The sequence below is a fragment of the Centruroides vittatus genome, unplaced genomic scaffold, assembly GCF_030686945.1.
Source record: "Centruroides vittatus isolate TY-2023 unplaced genomic scaffold, ASM3068694v2 scaffold_861, whole genome shotgun sequence".
NCBI classification, from domain to species: Eukaryota; Metazoa; Arthropoda; class Arachnida; order Scorpiones; family Buthidae; genus Centruroides; species Centruroides vittatus.
The window spans coordinates 1554382-1570155 of NW_027122718.1; positions in this window are offsets into that span (position 1 = coordinate 1554382).

Below are 15774 nucleotides of genomic sequence, written 5' to 3' on the forward strand. Positions count from 1 at the left end.
TGGTCAGGAACATAAAATATGCTAGGTGAGTAGTTTTAACGCTCGTTTACAACAATTAACAAGATGGCGGCCATAACAGGCTCGTAAAGATCATATTTTAGTTTTATTTTTTGACTTTTATACACGTAAAAAAGTAGAATCTGCTCTTTTTTTCTGTCAGAAAATTCTTAGTTATTGGTCAGAAAGGAAGTACTTTTACCTTATTTTATACTCGAGCAGTGAATAAATTCCCAAGCAACCTACCGAGACGAAAGATTTCTATCGCGATCATGAGAAAGTAAGGGATTTTTTCCTACCCCGAGGGTTTTAGGGATTATTTAAAAGTATCTGATTTTGATAGTGTTCGTCAGTTCAGAACGACACAAGAAAAACCCAATTAAAATACAAGCAATTGATTATAAATCAAGATTTTATGCAATGCGGTCGATGGGAAATAATGCTAGACCATCAAAAAAGATTACTGTCGTTATGTAAGCTTTCAATGAGCAGAAATTTAATAGGATGTAACATAAATTCTAAAACATATCTGAAGAGTTTTATCGTAGATTTAAATTTACGTAGCAATGGTTTTAATGATTTTGTTATTCAAGAGCAAACAAATTTTATATGTTTGTACGGAATATAATGAAGAATTTCTCACTAAATAAAGAGTTTTTATTACTAATTAAAATGACTAATTTTTTGACACTATAATTTTGAGTTAAAAAATTGGTTTTATTCGATAAATTATTGTTTAAATAGTAATGGGATGCCATTTATTTGTGTACTTTTCTGACCACAAGAGTTGATTCTTTGGACGAGGGAATAAATACGGTGGATCTGATGTTTAAAGGAAAATGATACGCAAGTTAAATGCCTGTATGTACTGTAATTGTATACAGTTAAACCTCAATATAGCCACGTGATATTTATGGTAGCGATGCAAAGCATTTAATTAGTGCCAACGGATACTTACAATGAGGGTGGCGCTGTAGCCTATAGAAGGGCGCTATATCGAAGTTTGACTGTGTATGTTTATATTTACTTATATGCAGGCAGAATCGAACTATTGTTGTTAATAATATATATGCTAATTCAAGATTTTAGCAGGTAAAAAAATCAAATAATTAAGTTTTACAAAGTCAAGTTAATGCTCTGGATCTTAAGCGATACAAATGCCGAAATTTGCCATACAGTAAATGAAAGTTTGACTGTTTTTCGGGCAAAATATAAATGATTTGAGCTTATATGACAGAATATTTAAGCAGACTTCACCTTTCTAACGATTTATTTACCGTTATATCAATACATAAAGTTATTAAAAGGTCTTTCTTATACAAAGGCAGTTCTGATCAGAAAATCGTTTTTATTTGAATAGGATATTAAAAATAAAACTACGATAAAATTTAAATTTCTATTATTATTAAGAAATAAAATATAAATAAATAATCTCTCTAGAGAAATAACCTTTTAATAATTTTAAATGAAGAATTATTTCAGTAATACATCCAAAAATTTCAGAAGAATGTCATTAAAATATTCTTTAAAAACGTCTAAATTCTCCAATCGATGATGATAATCATTTGTATTGTAAACGGAAATCGTAGCTACAATTTTTTTCAGATTGATCGATGCTTTCAACTGGAATGTCTTGTTGTAGTTTACGGTGTATCTGTCATTCGGACTGCTAATATCTCTCTAGACAACGTCGAGTAAGGGTACTTTAATTACCACCCTACCGGTGTATACAGTGGGGCCCAGGCGAATTTGAATTAGGGGACCTCGTGACATTTTTCTCCGAGAGAAATATTTTCTTTATAAAAGATTGGTTTGAGGGGCCCCCAGGATAATGTCTTTTCGCCTACAGGATAATGTTTCACCGAGTTTATACTGTAATACGAATCGAAATATCGCCAAGCATTGTAATTAATTTAAATATAAGTTTAAATTAATTGTCTAATACGTATGAATACTTTATTATTATTAATTATTAAACGCCTTTACTAACACTACACAGCTCAAGTTAAATAAATCTATCTACTCAAATTTCGACCATTCCTAATTAAGATAGTAATCTTCAAAGTTTCGGCTCTCTCACTCCGATGACAATGCCATTTTAATGGTGTTTTAGGGGTATTTCCTACCCCGTCATCATTCCCACCCCGAAATCCCATAACTGTGTGAGAATACGGTGTTCGAGATTAATCGTCGGAACCGTTAGTTCTGCTCACCGGGCGTTAAAATATAGGAGGGTCTCAAATGCGAGTGGGGAGGGAAGCCGCGGGTAAGTTCCTATGGTAGGCGGTTCGAATGTCCGTATTTAGCCAAGGAAACAGACGGGTTAACAAATAACTAACAAAGGTTTAATGAATAGAACAATCTATCGTTATATTGATGCCTAACTACGTACACCTCTAAACACGGAGAGAGTTTACATCAATAAAACGCACTACCTCGATTGACAACTGTTGATCTATTCGACACACTGTCGCACAATCGGAGCTTGATTAATAGACTTCTTATGGGGAGGTTAATTAGCGATATCCGGCAAATGGAGATGTGGGTGGGTTTGGAGACTAGTGATGAGGAGCCGGAGCGGGACTAGGCTCTTCCTATGGCTTCTATATGGCCGTCTCTATGGCAGTCCTCTTTGATCATCGGCTGCCACTGTCGGGCAGGTTCTAATTATTTGACTGCCTATTATATTATAGCAGATTCTTACTATCCATGACTGCCCCGAATCGTGGGAAATCGCCCTTTTTATGCGCAAGTTTCTTCCAATAGAAAATTGGAGTTTGTATCAGCTGACGGGACGTACTAATGAGTTAGACGTCCAAATGTTCGTCAAAATTAGATAGCTTATCTCTAATTTTGTGAAGGGAAGTTCGATTTTCCTTTTCCCACGAAAAGTGACAAAAATGTGTCATTTTTAACGCTAAAAATGTTATTTTAAAATGTTGATGAATTGAATAAATGAAATAAAATTCTTCTCTACTCTCGAATTCTCACAACTGGGTAAATGTGTCGGTAAATGCACTTTAGCGATGTATGTGGTGGGACCACCCACCACCAATCTCGAAAAACATGGTCAAAGAAAGGATTTTTTTGAAAATTTTTAAGGACATCGATTAAATTAATATGTATTTTTCCTTTTAAAGTGAAATAGGGGAATACTTTTGTCTTGTCATTCATTTTGATTTAAAGTATCGCCTCTTTCAATCTTTTGCTGCTTATTATATATAACCTCTTCAACAAAGCTTTTTATCTTCCTTTTCCTCCACTTGACACCATCATTCCAGCATACTTCTTGGTATCAAATGCTATCCAATTTAACTGAACTACCTTAAAGTTATATATTTTATGTATGGGCCATTGACACTACAAGTACATATAAATTTTTTTAAGGATCTTCGTGTATCTTGCTTTAAAAAGATTTATTGTCTATCATTTTTCATTGATATAAATTTTATATTTTAATATTCGATTTATTTGCATAATGCGGTGCAACACGTGGGCGTAGTACCACGTCTAAAAGATATCCACACGCGTTATCCTCGATTCGTAGCCGTATTGTTTACATTTCACTAGCGCTATCACAAGATGCGATGGCAGCCGTGTGTGAAAATAGGAAACTGGACCCTGTGTAGGTGCTACCAACGTCAAGAAAACCCGGAAAACTGTACACATTGGTGAGGTGTGAACCCGTGACTAACTACCAGAATTCAGTGGTTTTATCCACTAGGCCAGTGGTGAGTCATATCGAATAATCGCTAACCAAATTTAGGGCCTATACTAAAATATGCAATACGAAAGCATATTTAAAATTTTTATTGGTACTGTCTTCTGTATTTTGAAACGTTTATTGGGATTTGTTCAGATAAATGTGTGTGTATGTATGTGATAAACGTATTAATCTATTAATCTCTGTATTTTTGATAGATCCGGCATTGAAGTCACAACAGTTATTTTGTTTTCTCTCTAGATCATAAGAGTTTAATTGGGAGTAGAAAAGATTAAATTACTTTCCAATATTTTTCTTTTCTCTTTTCTGTAATTATTTTTTAATTTTTCTGGAATCGAACTCGTCAGCAAACATTATCAAATGAGCTTCAGTTTGGTCTTCAATTTGTGATGCCACCAACTCCTATTTCTTTTGTCACGAGCATTCACTTATTTATTTCTTTTAATATTCATTTCAGTAATTTATTTTGTTACCCAACCTCCGTGGATAGTTCGAAATTCGTAATTCAGAAAGAAAACAAAAGCCAGCAACGAGGTGCGTGACTTTCCCGGCAAAAGAATTTAAAATTGCGTGTGGCGCCATCTGTTACGAGATAAAAACTTAGACTTAAGACGTTTCGGAGGTTTGATAAATTCCTAGAAAGAAGGAAAACCCCTACAACATTAAGGTTTTGAATTTCTGTAGTGATGAAAGATACAACTTTTCGGGTATTTATTACGTTTCTTCGCCCGTTAAAAATAATCGGAAACGAAAGACGTAAATAAAATATTCGAGGAGTCAAAACATCGAATATCCTCAATCAAATATCGACTTTTATTATATTCCGCCACGTGCAAGATAATTATTATGAATAATTAATTACAGATTTTAATAATGAAGAGACGAGACAAGGGGCATTGAGGCTTACTGTTGAATAAGATAATAGAGTAGACATCCTTCGAAGCCACTTAAATATCTCGTCGGATCTTTATCATCATTCGCAATACAAAAGGTTTATTGCAACATAACCGTTTTAACCCCCACCCACCTTTCTTCTCTTTACAATACAAGGCCTTACGAATGATTTATAGTGTGCGGGCTGATTATATTCTTAAAAGTTTATAAGTTGCTTCTTTTCCCGACGATTAATTCTCTAATATATAATAATATAAAATCCTTTTTTGAGTTGCAATTTTCAAATTGCGGACTTATAAATTCTCCATTGTCGTCCGTCCAAGTTTCGGATGGATTGGATTAGTTGAATACGTGGGCGATCTGCCGAGGGGGATGACTCCCGGGAAGACTTTTATGCAAAACTGGACCCTATTTAGGTCTTACAAACGAAGAAACTCCGGTAAACTCCGGGTGGCCAGGCGCGAACCTACGATCGACTTTACCAATGTTCGGTAGTTTATCCGCTCGGTCTGTCGGCCACCGAAAGTTTCGACTTTCTATCTTAGTTATCGATAAAAACGGAATAAATTTGAATTGCAGGATTTGAGGACCCGACACGAAGCAAGTTTATTATTATTTATTTAACACACACATCGATTTTTAAACCATCGACTCTCCATATTTATGATTTCATTGCTCTAACATCCAACCTTCCCCCTTGTTTCGAATTGACATCGACGTAGAATGGAATTTTATGAAAATTCCAAATTTCCTGCTCTATTTTAACGAGAAAAGAAAGAAATCAGAATTTTAAATCACTTTCTTTATATCTAATAATAATAAAAATAGAAAACTTTTCTCATTTATTATTTTTAAGAGTAATTCTTTATTATTAATAATATCAAACTGTCACTTGAAATTATTTTTTCGACGAGTCTCCTATTTATCATTACAAAGATATTGCATCTAAAGTCCTTTCCGTAAAATCGTTATCAACTTCCTTTCTAGTTTATAAATATCAATATGTATATATATTTTTAAAATAATAAATGTCTGAGATAAAGGAGACGATAAATATTTAAATACAACTTTTTCCGATTAAGAAAAAAGTTGTATTACTACGAATAGTTGTCAATTTAAATATTATATTCTGCGTATTCTTTTCTCTGGTTGTTCTGGAAAAATGTCATTTTCATCTCGAGACAAAGAGATTTCATTTTCTTCTGCACGTAAATGTAATGATTTAATTTATAACGTTTTAATTAAATATATCTTTCTTCGTTAACTGCAATTTTTTAAAGAAAATAAAAGTAAATAATTTAATTGTTATAAAATGTGATATTTTGTAAGAAGGAAATGAAATTTTGTTCGCACAAATAAAATTATCTTACGGCAATTTATCTTATCAAAACAGATTAAACGCATTTTTTAAATAATCGTTATTAAATGTGAATACGCAGAAATGTACTGTACGTGTTTAAAACAAATGTTTAGTTAAGTAAGTAATTATTATTATATTCTTAAATTGATATAATTAAAATTAGTTGTATGACGATCGAGGAAAGATAAATTTTATAAATAAATAAATAATTTAATTACCAATTTAAAAATTTGACACAATTACTTATTTATAACACGCGCACACACAGACAACAGATACACAATACACAAAAGGTATAGCGCGTGAAAAATGTTTTTGATATAAACTCGTCATTTTACACCCTTCGATAGGAATTTAAAGAGAGACGAGCAATTATTCCGACGTCGTTACGATGCCGGGCTGCAATTTTTCGTTACAATGAAGTAGCGTCTTGCCCCTGTACAGTACGTCGTACTTTTCCCGTTAACAATAGTCTATCGAACTCCGTTCGGGAGAACAGTATTGAATCGAAATAGCGCGACTTTCGGTCTCGAACGGAAGTTCGTATGTAGTAAACCGGGGCTTCCCGTCCCTAATCTTTCTATGTCTGGTCTCGACTTTTATCTAACTCCGTTCTCGAGATTAAGGACGGACGGACGGACGACAGTGGAATTTATAGGTCTACAATTTTTGAACGGTGCAATTATGTTAAAGGAGTTTTTAAGAAATTAATTATTTAAATTTGTATTTTCTTAATAATAATTATTTTGTTCGTTTAGAGAAAATAAGAATTTGTATTTATTAAATACCGGCTTGTTCCTTTCTAGCATATTCTAAATTATGAAAATATTAATGGAGAAATTTTCAAAGCAAGCTTTTATATTGTGTGCATATTTTTTTAATTATAAACCGGCCAATAATTTTAATTACGTGCACGTAAGAGAATTAGATCATTATAATATTGATTCGATTAATCCACTGGTCGCAGATTAAATAAATTTGATGAATGGATTTCGGGAATTGAACTGTTCGGAAAGCTTAACGTCGAGGAAATGAGAGAACGGATTATCGAATATCTAAAGGAGAGACGAATGTAATAAGGCTTCTGTTGCGAGATTAAAAATACAGAACAGATTTAGAATATTAAAAAGAATTAACCGTAGAAAGTATAGAACAGAGTTACACGAACCGAGATTAAAAATGTCGCCAGAACTCGTAATATCTAAAAACGATCGAGTAAATTAATTGAAATTTTACACGCTCTAGACACACTCGCTAATCCGCCCCCCGGGTAGGTGTGTCGAATTAGCCAGTGCCCTACGGTACTGTACACAGATGAAAATAGGAGCGTAAGCGATCGACTGGAGAGTGTGCCGGATAATCGAGAGGCCGGATAGCCGTATTTCACACACGAAGTTTCGTTTGATCATTGGAGACAATTTAGAGATACAAAAATATTAATTACGAAGAACTGTCAATAGGCCTATGTATCAAAAAATTCCCGAGAATATTCTTAGATATTCAGTAAAAACGTTCGAGGTATAACGGAAGATCGGTACCCGAAAAAATATATATATGTATTAAAGATGGCGGAAGATGCATTAATGTTTCACGTGGCGATACCGAAATATATGACGATCGCGTGTTTAATGCGTAACAGCAAAATAAAATCCTGGCTTATATACACGCGGAATTAAGCCGATCTAATCGCGAAGATAATATTTTATAATTTACATTAAACTAGTTGCTCGGGCTTTCGAGGGAGTGGGGATTGGCGAGGTCGAGTCGGGAAAGGGTGATAAAAATAACGATCTAGTAACTAAAATGTACATTTATCGACCTCGGTATTTACATTAATGAAACTGCGAAACACCGAAAGACTCGGGATAAGATTTAAGATAGATTTAACATTGTACCTTCGTCTCTTCGTCACGTCCGAACCATCGCACCTTTCTCAAATCTCTCTTCGGCCGCACGGTTTACGGGACGAGAGCTTTAATTTAATACCCGAACCGTATTTTTAGCTCCGGCCGTTTACTCGTACTAAGTTGAACGAACCGAAACACTCTCTCAATTAATATAACATAGATTATATATTACATTATATTTTAGAGTAGAACATTAAAGACACGACCTTTCCCCAAAGCCGAAGTACTAAATAAAGTATTAATGTTACAGAAAATCTTTATATTACTGTTACTTTGCTTGGAATCAACGAGCGAAGCGCATCGATTTTGTAGAGACCGAGTTTTCTTCATATAAATTCCATATATAATATTCCGCAAAAGTAAACGCGAATAAATAAAAAACGTTATAGCTTTTAAATGTTAAATATTTAATATTTTTATTTAAGGTTTGTTTAATTTCGTGGATCTACTTAAGCATTCTCGGACCTGGTTATTAAATAAATATCTACGTTTCCAGCCGATGGCCGACAAAGTTGGCGAGAGCGATAAAGTAACTAAAACTAAAAGTTAATTTTCTTCAAGTTAAATAAATTTGCAAAGAATAATAAACTTGGCTTTTAGCAAGAAGCGTCGTATCGTAACTTTTAAGTGCCTAATAATTTTAATGTGTTTATAGTTTGTTCGAAGGTATTTTCACTCGATAAAATTGACTTTGCGCAACTCTTCTTGCTTTTTTATTATAGAAACTCGATACGATCTTAATTGGGCTGCATTTTTCAAAAATCCCGCTGTCGTCCTCCGTCTGTCCTTCCTTAATCTCGAGAACGTAGTTAGATAGGTTAAAGTCGCCACCAGATTTAGAAAGCGTAGGGACTATATATTTCCCCCGAAAGGAGTTAATGACCGGCGGGACTCCATTGAAGGAAAAGTGCGATGTACGGGAGCACGACAATACTAATTTGAGGTAGAGACCAAATATTTTTTACAAAGGGATATTGGATGGAATTTGAAGGCGGTGGCCCTTAATTTGAGTACGTCGTAGACGACGCTACGAATATTTACTTACTGGCGGTTCCTACGATGCACGTAATTCCATTAAAATCGCCATTTATAGAAGAAATTACACACAATTATCCTTAACTAGCAACATGTAGTTATTTTCACTAAAATTTTAATTACAATACGAATAGAGATGTTTATTCTTCCTTTATTTACTAAGAGTAAATATAAATATTCACTTGTCTTTTAATGAAGAGGGCGCACTTATTTATGTAAGGTGTCTGGCACGTGACACGAAAGTAGTCTATCGGCCTACGCTTGTTTGTTAGGCGTGATAATTGCAATTTTACCATTTTATATTAATAATTTGTTTTCCATAAACAAAATATTTGTCTAACAGCCGTCGTGTATTTTACAGTAATTTACTAATTGAAATTTTGATCGACTTCCTGTGGTGAAGGACCCGTCCGCATACCCGTTCCTGAGTAATCTCCCTGTATTTATCACGCGCATTTATCTGTACGAAGACACCTCAAAAACAACTTTGCGGTGTCATATTTAATGGAAAACCGTAGCTTTCTACGGGGAAGGATACGGATTGATTGTTAAGTATCCGCCGTTGCCATTACGAAACAGCGCTGAAAAACGAAAATAAAGGACAAATTGTGTCCTTTTTGTTTCGGTAAAGGGCTATTTAGCTAATTTTCCTTAACGATTGTCCTCTGCAGTGCCGCGTAAAGGGAAATTGCCCGGGGCCCCCACCAACAGGGGATCCCAAACCGATCTTTTTAAAATTCATTACTGTAATAAGAATATCGAAATTTAAATTTGGACCGTACCGACCGTGTGGCACAGGCCCGCCAGAGTTTGCGTTAAGAAAACGAACGAGGATACCGGTGGATTCCCCTAAAGTTCCCCCTTAGAAAAATGTCTAAAGTCAACACCGTACAACGGACCCCACGAAGTTACGACGCGCTATCGGCCCTTTAAAATGGCAAACCTACCCGAGATTAAGATCCGGTGTTATTAATACGGATCGAAATTTTTATCCAAAAATATTTGCATCTTCCAGAGATTGGGTCGAGCACGCGCTTAAATTATGAAATTTTTAGATGCGCGCACTCGTAACTTTTACCAGTCTTCCACCGGTTGTTCGTTATTCGTTATCCCTTATCTATGCAGACCGCTTCCACTGCGAATTAAGATTACTCGTAACGCGCGTAAAGAGATTACGGGGAGTTCGTGTCGCGTTATAAATTTGGCAAATTCCGACATCTTCGAAAGTGTTAAAATATGCCAATAGCTCAAATAAGTGATTTATAATCAACTAAATCTTAACTTATTAAAAAAGCCGGTCGCGTTTGTCGAGATTTGAGGCGACGGATGGCGGAAGTGGGACCGACCCCACCGTATACGTCACTACGGCGCATCGATAGACTCGGAAAGAAATCTCGAAGAAACAATAAAACAAAATCTTTTCGAATATAAAAAATACAAAGAAGACGGGACAATTACAAATCTCCAAGACATCGTAGCGCGTTACAAAATAATGTCCAATTATTTTTTTCCCGCATCTTTATTACAAAATGAACAAAAATTACCGTTGTACTATATTAACATTTCTGTCGATTCACCATATATTTTAGCCGCATCATTTGTTCGCGAACGGTTAGAATTAGTTTAAAAAAGACACGTAATAGTAGGAGATATTATGGAAACGCGCTTACATTTGTTGCTACAAATTACATTCATTCGTCCGCATACGATGCTTCGTATCAAAGTAAACGCTTACACCTTCCCCACCCGAGGAACGTAAGGAAATTGACGCGAAGGTTTAGCGTTACCGATAATAATATCGGAAGTAGCTTAGAATATTTAAAGGTATTTAAAAAGTCGAGAATGTATTGTAAATTTATTATTTGACGAAACATGTATCGAGCGGCGATGTAGTGAGAACGAACCGCTAGAACTGGCAAAAACGGCACAGGTATTCGATATCTAGCATCGTATCTAAATAGAAAAATGTTGTTAGTATAATGACAATATATAATTTCACTCCTAAAAAGTTTTTAAAATACGAGTTTTAAAGTTTTAGAAGAATCGGAAAAAATAGGGTTTAAAGTTATTTCTTTAATAGCGGATAACAATGGCGTTAATCGTAAAGCTTTCGAATTATATTCGGTTAATAAAATTCCCCATCCTTTAGATAATTCGAGACAGTTATTTAGTTTTTATTTCTCATTCTGTTCGTATCGTCGTGTTCGCAAACTTTACACGCGTATATGTAACCAGACAACTGCCGACGTAACAAATCGATCATTCGGAGACGCGAGCCAACTCGGCCTTCGTTCGACTCGATTTTAAATAACGATTAGTTTGCGAGTAATTTAAGTAGAAAACTTTATTTCTAAGTAATAATATAATAAAAGCAACGGAGCGCTCGGATCGTCACTGCGGCCGGTGACTTTTTCCCTCGCTTCGTCCGACTTCGATATAATTGTTAATAATTGGAAACTGCGTAATATTTTCGACAAAAGCGAAGAATCTCCGGCTAATCCTACTACCGTTATCAATCTCCGGAATCGAATGGAATCCCGGACCGTCGCGGAAAACACCGACGAAGAGAGGCGGACACCGATAAATCGTCTAAAGCGATATCGTCGGAATTAGAGACAAACCCGATTACCGAAATAAGAACGGAGTACCAACTCGGACGGCGAGAAATCTAATTCAAACCCGTAGTCGATACAGCTAACAACTACGGACCTACGGTCGAAGACGGTAGAACTTAATACTATCGGTAATAAAAGAACGGAGAAACAGTTTTTATTTATCCGAGAGGAAATTAACGTAGTTCGCAGCGAAATAATTAATTTTAAAAAATTGCGATTTATTAACGAAAAGACGATAAAGAACTAACGCGGTTTAAGATAGATACTTGGAATAATGCAATAAATAATAATAAATTAACGATATACGATTACGCAAATCGTAAAGAATTATCGAAGATTACAGGCGACGAAAACGAAGACAAAATCTATCTAAAATTAATATTAAACGTTTAACTCCGAAATCGGAACAACCGAGAAATAATATTTTAACCACAAATTACCGGGAGAGTAGCGACACGATTTAGTTAAAAACTCACGTAATAGAAGAAAAATCACTGTTATATGGATTTAAAAAACGAGACGATTATCCGCTAATAAATGGGCAAAAAATTACATAGTTTTATGCGAAATCAATTAGTTTTTAGAATATACCCTACAAGAAAATTAATAGATCGGAGAACCACGATAAAAACGAAAGAAAACGTACAACTAAAATTAACAAACTGCAACTGTCGAGGATTAACCAGGAAAACTACTAGTAACGATTAAGAAACACCGATATACCGGGTATTACGGAAACCCGGACGACCCCCGCAATCGAAGATTTAATTAAAAGTAACGAAGAATACAAATTTATATCGACGATAGCGCAAAATCCAGACTGCCCGGGACGTCCGTACGGAGGACTAAGTTTAGTAGTAAGAAGAAATATCGGAAAACCACTAATTACGTAACAGTACCGTTACAAATCGCTAATCCGGATATAAAGTTTCTAGAAAAAAAATTGACGACCACCGGAACAACTACGGACTCTAAACGATACTTTTAAAGATTTCGAAAAATGGAAAAATATTTCCCCCCGGTCTAACGCCGGAATTGCGCAAAATACGGGGGACCGAATGCGCTAATTCGAAACACGCGAGAGTCTAAGGATAAAAAACGTAACAAATTAGGAATGCGGTTACTAGATTATACTCGCCGACTACAGTTATATATATCGAACGGAAGAAGAAAAAAACCATTATCCGTCGGAAATAACTCGTATGACTAATTCCGGACGTTCGCTAATCGAATTATTGGCAGATCCGCGTACGGATATACGAGTTTTAAACCGCGACTCGCCGGATCATTTTCCCGCAAGAACTTCTATCCGAGTGACGAAAAATCAGTCTGGCGAGAACAAAGCCCTACCCTACCGAGTAACTTATTATAACTATGGACAATATCGATTAGAAATTAGCGAAAGAATTAAATACGTACCGAGTAGTGGACTAGAAGACGGAAAATTGGATAAAACGATTTATAAAAGTTCTGGTATATTTAAAAAGCCCGGAGTTGGACTCGGACCGTTATGTTAAAAATTAAGAAGAACAAAGCCTCGTCGCTATTCGGAAAATTCCGTACAAACGATTCGTTCGATGGCTACAAAAAACTAAAATCCGCATCCGCTAAAATACTTAGGATTTACAAAAAGGGAAACGACGACTCTAGCGGCACGTTTTCGACGTCGGATAAAAGAGCGAAACCCGACCGGGAAATTGCAATTGGCCTTTATTAAATCCGAGGGAACCGAATCTATTTTTAAACGAGACGGTCGAACTCTCTATATTTATCGACTAACGTATCCGAATCAAAAATAATTACTTTTGGAAATAATATTAATCTTCTCGCTTCTAACGGGCAACCTCCGGAATCGGTCGGTCCGGGTATTACCTTCAATCGAAATGGAAACTTTCGGTTACGTTCGAAAGCCCCGGCCACAAAAATTAATCCGCTTATCGACGACGTCATTTATTTACGTTGGGCTTCAAAAATTACGGACCTAAAACTCGGGACGAAAATATTTAAAGTACTAATTACTCCTTCGTTTTTCTACGCTAGTCCGATACGGCTTTACGGTCTGGAAAACTATTTCAAACCGAAAGAACAGTCCCGGGATACGCCGTAAGAGCGGAAACGAACGGAGACCGAACAGACCCATCGAATTCCACTACAGATTAACCATACGAGATTTATACGTCAAATTACGCCTACCCCATCGACCGTTCGAATTCAAAAACAAACGCGGGCCGATACAAATTTAATAAAGTACTTCGATCGTTCGGCGTGTCCGGCAGAATATTTGATAATTCGGCGGACGGTCGGAAACGCGGCTATTGCTAATGACGGAATCGGCCCGATCGCGGTCGATTTGTCGCCCTCTAAAGACGTTCCGATCTGCTAATATAAACGTTTACCGATTCGAATCGGACTTAACAAATTCTCTTTATTTATCAATAATACTTGTATTGATTTTTCTAAACAATTCCGTTATTGGTGCAAATCCGGGGACTTTTCGTTACTTCGTTTAAGGACTGCGCCGCGTTAGAAAACGACCGTAAAAAGTATCGAACGGTCGAAATAATCCGCACCGACCCAGACTTAAAGTACGGAGCCGGGACAGGCAAAAAGATGATGGAAAATTATTGCCGATTCGTTAATTCGATATTTTGTTATCTAGATGTACTGTACTACGTAGGGACGATGATGTATTTATACGTTCGTATTCGTTATCGAAAAATTGTATAATTTTACCGTCGCGTTTATAGATTTGGCTAACGGAATAACGTACGAACTATATTTGTAAACTTAAAGCTATTTATAATACTAACCCCCGTAACGAGGTTTTTCCTCGCTACAAGTATCGATGGATAAAAGCGATTGTCATTTTTAGGGTAAGGATATCAAATTATTTGGTAAATTTAAAACAAACTCGAAATTGTCGATTAAAATCGTAGTTAATTATTTTAAAATAATTATCGTAGCCACGACTCTCGTTTACGAGTTACCGCGCAAATCGGTTTTACTTTCCTCGCCGTTACAAATAACGGAGGGGAAAGTGTGGCCGCGGGTCCCGTCCGAATTTTCACATTTTTGGACCGGGGGACCTCGAAAGGCGGAGAAATATATAAAATTCGGGGATTTTTCTGCGCGGACGGATGTTCGTGTGTGGGGGGCACGATTTTGTCGATCCGTTTCGAAGCTTAATAATTCCCACGTCTCTGGTCGAAAATTTCTGAAATTTTACGGGCGGGTTTGCTTATCGGGGAATTGGTGGTTATAGGTCGAGAGGGTCGAAGATTAACGAAGATTTTACTCGTTATTGGCATTTACGGCTTTCTAAAACTTTTCTCTACCTTCGAAATTACGCTCTTTTTTGCCATTTCGTAATAATTAATAGTACGAAAAGTTTTTCGACAAAATTTCAACGGATGGCGCCGCACGCAATTTTAACTTTTTTGATCGGGAAAGTTAGGCGACTCGTTGCCGGATTTTATTTTAAAACCATCCTTTCTATTTGAATAATTTGCGAATTACGAACGAGCGACGATTCGATTTTAACGTTACGAGATAAATATACTTTAGAAGTTACGCCAAGTATATTTTCTAGTATGTTAAAATATGCGATTTCTAGCTATAAAAATGGCGTGCCGGTATTTAACGCGGCTTTGGAGCCGAACTCGGGAATCGGAAAAGGACGACCGACGGCCGCCTTTAGAGAATATCCCGTTAATTTACGTCGATACGACGTTTTAATATAACGATTACGCAAATTTCCGTAGAAGGAAACTGTAAAGATTCCTTAAAAGTTTTCCGAAAAAGATATTTACGCCATAAATAGCTTTTTTTCTTCCTTCTTACAAATGAAACGGAATTTAATTCGTAATTCTGTTAAAAAAAGAAAATTCTGCCAGCGGGAAAAAATTACCTTAGATTTTAGACCAGATGAATTTGCCAAATCGCATTAAATAAATAAAAAATAATAAACTAATTGAAAATCTGTTATCGTTTTTCTTCCCCAACGTTCTTTTCGTTCTTCTATCTCATTGAAAGCGTCAACAATTTCTTTTTAAATAAATAAACTAAACTAAATCATCGAGTTCGTCCTCGTTAAAAGTCGACTTTGTAAATGCCAGGATTTAACGAAAAAATTCCGGTCTTAATTAACGTCGTCGAAATATTTTACAAAGTTGATTTTACACGTAATACGTAACCGGGGAAAAGTATTGCCGCGGTGTCGTTACGGCCCTCCCGGTGTTTTGC